The sequence below is a fragment of the Perca flavescens genome, chromosome 5 (genome assembly GCF_004354835.1).
Source record: "Perca flavescens isolate YP-PL-M2 chromosome 5, PFLA_1.0, whole genome shotgun sequence".
Taxonomy (NCBI): Eukaryota; Metazoa; Chordata; class Actinopteri; order Perciformes; family Percidae; genus Perca; species Perca flavescens.
Window position 1 is genome coordinate 31,305,172 of NC_041335.1, and position 4,682 is coordinate 31,309,853.

A 4,682-nucleotide genomic window follows, 5' to 3' on the forward strand; every position below is an offset into this window, starting at 1 on the left:
ACCTGATCGTGAAAGACTTGTTTAAACCCTTTGAGAGTTTGAAGAGCAAACCTGGACCAAAGCCAGACTGGCTTATTGATGTTTGGTGTCATTTGTTGGAATGTATCCATTTTTTTTAGCTGCTCAGAGGAACAAAGTCTGGCACTTGATTATTAAGGTTTGGATTGTTAATGTGAGGAAAGATGTGAACCCGAAACCCTCTGTTGATACATGTTTAGCAGATAAAGACTCCACTGATCCTAACTGTTATAGCTTTGTTTATACTAGGGGTGCATGATATATCGACTCAATATTGTTATCGCGATATCATGTTTCGCAATATTATATCGAAAGTGTCGCAATAAGTATGCAATGTTTCGTTTATTTTGTGGAGCGCTACTTCCGTTAGCTGTGTGGTTTAGTTGTGTTCGATTTAGAGCCCCCTGGAAACGCTATAATGATCATGTTTCATTGGCCAGTTACCGTGCCACTTGCACGTGTTAGTACACGTCAGCGCATGGCTCCACTACGTGACAAACCCTATGGAGCGTACCATGTGTGTGCATATTTCGACAGACTGACCGTGTAAGTGAAGAAATAGAATAGAATAGAAGTAGAGAGTTGTGTCCTGTTTCTCTTTATTTATTTATTTATTTATTTATTTTATACTGTACAACCAGTAACCATGTCCTGTTCTGTAGACATGGTCCCTATTTATTTATTTATTCATGTTGTCAGTTGATATAAACCTTGTGTTTTAAGTAATTTTACACGTTTAAAAATATCAAAATTGATATTGCAGTATTCATAATCGATATCGCAATATCACATTTTGTAAATTTTAAATTTACAGACTACTGGTATAAAATTAATTTTAAAACATAAACCCAAATATTGGCTTTAATGCTACTACAATAATCATTTCTGAATCAAAACCAATTCCAATTTTTCCTAAAATAAATAATAAATCTTGTAGCTGTGTGAGCAGAGTTTTGTCTTAAAAGGAATTAAGGTATAAGTTATAAGGTAATTTATTTTGTAAAGTTATTTATTCCATGCCTAATCATTCAAAGCCTTCTTGTGAAGGAGTTAAGGCAAATGCAGAGACTGAAATATGGCTTAAAAAGAGGCTAAAAAATCCCTGACACTTATCACCCCACTCTGCTTATGTGTATCCATTGGGCGGTCATGAATCAGACTTTGGGTTTATGGGCTAAAGCTATTGAGAACCACCACATTAGATAATGCCAAGCTTTCTTTGTAGCTGGTTTAAGTCATGCAGATAATCCACTCTGGGTTCATTTCCCTTTTCCTAAAGAACTGTGTGGTCAGGTGAAGTTTTCTCTTCCTCTCTTACGGAAATCTCTTCTGGATTTTGCATTGGCCTCAAAACTAGGAAGGCCCAGGTGGAATGGGGCAGGCGCTGGCCGAGGATTATGTTAACACATTATGCATACCGAACAATAGCACTCTCAGTGGGACAAGCAGCCAGAGAAGCCAGCCGCCATGATATACCCACAGACGGCTTAACTCTCATGCATCTGGGGGCTTTGTGGGATTAATCTAATAATAAAGCCAGAGTTGTGCCTAAATCCTTATTGATTTTTTCACCCTTATGGCAATTGTACTCATCATTTTATAGTGGAAAAATCCAACATGCTGCTGCATTTGACTCTGAAAATGAACCTCTATCACTGAAGTGAGAGTTTTAACTGGGATGAACACTATCATCATGTTGTAAAGTAGAACTGGATGAAAAAGCCTAGACTTCCTGCATGTTGTGTATTGCAGACTCGATATGCAAATAAACACAAAGTAACAACCTCTGTTATGGAGCCTGACGAGAATAAGTCTTTGATGCAACTGTAATTAATTTGATGACTGCTGTAATTTACAGATAATTTACTGCAGTCATTTGTCATGTAGTTCGTTGTTTTTAATTAAAGATGAATAAAACCGCACCAAATGGCTTATAATGGATCGGGAGCCTTTGCCCATTAATAGGGATTTGTTTCCCATGACAACGAAAGGAGGAGGAAGCAATACGGTGAGCTTCAATGAAGGTAGGGTTTTGGTAGCGGATTGAGTCGCTCCCATTAAACCTGATGGGAGCTGTGTTAACAGTCCTTTGCTATAAAGACTAAATACTTTGTCTGAGAGACTTCTTAAGAGTACTATAGTTCTGACATATGTAATGTAAATTGTCCATCACAAGTTCACAGATCCCATTTTGACATTTTCAAATAGCTTGTTTTGTATTACTAATAGTTCAAAACCCAAAGATATTTAGTTTGCAGATACATTAAACAGGGACAAACGTCAAGATTCTGGAAGCAGCATATTGGATTTATTTCTTAGAGTTAGATCAGAATATCTGTGCCACTCTGTGTCTATGCACAAGTATGAAGCCTGAACTGGGAAGCGATTAGCATAGCTTAGCATAATAAATAGAAGTGAAGGGAAACTGCTAGCCTTGCTTTGTCCAAAGTTTAAAACAGGCCTACCAAAGCCTCTAAAGCTCACTAATTTACTCAATGTATTTTTATTTGTACACAGACAGAAATGTCTGATTTTAAACAAAGTTACGTCCTGGAACTATTTCTTGATGAAGAGCCAGACACATTAAGGAAAGACTTATTTTAAGCTTTCTATTTGTGCACAGATTCAACAAATGAGACACAATAAGTTGATTTGTAGGTTTTATTTTTTTTCATCTTTTGGACAGAGATGGGTGAGCTGTTTGCCTCTGCTTTTAGTTTTCATGCTAAGCTCAGCTAATGGCCTCCTAAATAAGTAAATTTCCCAAAATGGTGAACTAGTTCTTGAAACGAATAATTGATAATGCAAACTGTGATGTATCTATCTATTGACTAATCAACTGATCAACTTGTTGATTCAGCACTAATAGGAATTACTGGTAATTAAGCCAATTAGCTGATCCTCATACATGTGGTTTGCATCAGCCAGTTAGGATTCTGCATTTTGCTCAAGGGCACTTTGACGAATCCCCATTGATAGACACAACAGTGTCTGTTGCAGGGAAGTGCACTTGGGATCTTTCTGTCTGTGAGTCCACCCTGCTGCCAAAATATGTAAACATGTTCTCATGCGTACTTCATTTTCACATTTTTCACCCTTTGCTAATGTCACAAACCCAGAGCTTCCATTACATAACTCCTAAACCATGCTGAGAAAGGTATAATAAGTGTGTGGCACATGAACCATGTTTGTTTAACTCTAAAATCCAGGATGGTTGCATAAGGCCTGGTATAAGGGCACTGGTTATGTAAACGTGTTTCTCAAAGAAATCAGAAGCCAAAGTGCGTTCCTTCAGAGGCCTGATCTTCTTCCAACATCAACAACCCACTGCTGGGAACGTAGATGTGGCCCAAAACCAGAGTGCTGCATTTTTCTTCCTCGTCCATTTGTTTGTGTGTAACATAGCTGGCAACCGGAATCAACCAAGAATGCTCACAGAGTGTATTAGGGCGCTTTCAGACCTATAGTTCGGTGGACTTAGGGGTGAAGTTGCAACATTGATACATTTTTCATTTTGTTTGCTTTCACATTGTACTTTGTCCAACGCACCAAACACTGTAAACACACGTCACGCGGTCGAGATGGTCGCTGACACTTCTGGTCTCAGAAATAATGGAGCAACACCGCATTTATAACGTCTCGGGTTTTCCTGGTTGTGCTTTAGTGTTTCTAATATTTTTAGAAGAAGGCAAACCATGAGCAGCAGTCTTTTTCTTTTTATCAACTTACTCTTCTGTTATTTCTCTGTTGAACTGTCAAACCTGATGAACAGCAGACAAGGACAGCTGTCTGTAAAATACTTTAGAGCGTGACATTTTTTGACACGCCACTGACATTTTAGTCCAATTGGGCATGTAATCCTGTTAGAACTTACATGTGATAAGTGCCATTTGGAGGACAGATTATTCCAAAGCACCATACAGTACCATGAGTACTGACATTTTAACATGGGTGGTCACAATGGGAATTAAACTCCTGACCCAGGCTGCATTAGGGACAGGGCTCCACATGGCCCTGTTGAATTTATTATATTAATGGCAGATGTTCATAAACACAGTGTGATGTCATCTGGGTTGCTCCACAGTGTAGTCTGTGGATGTATTATCATCCACTTATCTAATTAATTATTAAAAAGAATGGCGGTACCTTTTACCGTTGTTTCCTGCAGACACACCAGCTAAGCAGCTGACAGAAAAACAATTAAAACCAAACCATAACTTGGTTAGTAGTGGTTATGTACACACTGTGTAGTGTATTGATAGAGGAAACCCCAATGAATTGTTACACAGCCTAATAGAATGCTGGGTACAGCTCGCTCTCCGTCACTCGCACATGCAAGAACAGATGAAGAAAGAGAGACCGGAGATGTTACATTGTAGCAAACTCAAACATTTCAATGTAACTTTCAGAACGAAGGCTTTTGTTCTTGCTGGGAACAGCCTGGTCCAAAAAAGCTAGCTGTTGTCGCGCATAGAGCTTTGTTAGCAAACCGTGTCCTGTCATGGCAGGTGTATGGCTCAGGACCCAAGGAAGTGCAGTGTTGAGTGTGAAGTTGTTTGGATGAGTGGTTTTGGAAAGAAAGCTGCAAGCAGCAACACCTGAGGCCTAGCTATCGGCCCTTTCCCAACAATGCACGTTTTCAATGTACACTGCACTAGTTTGGT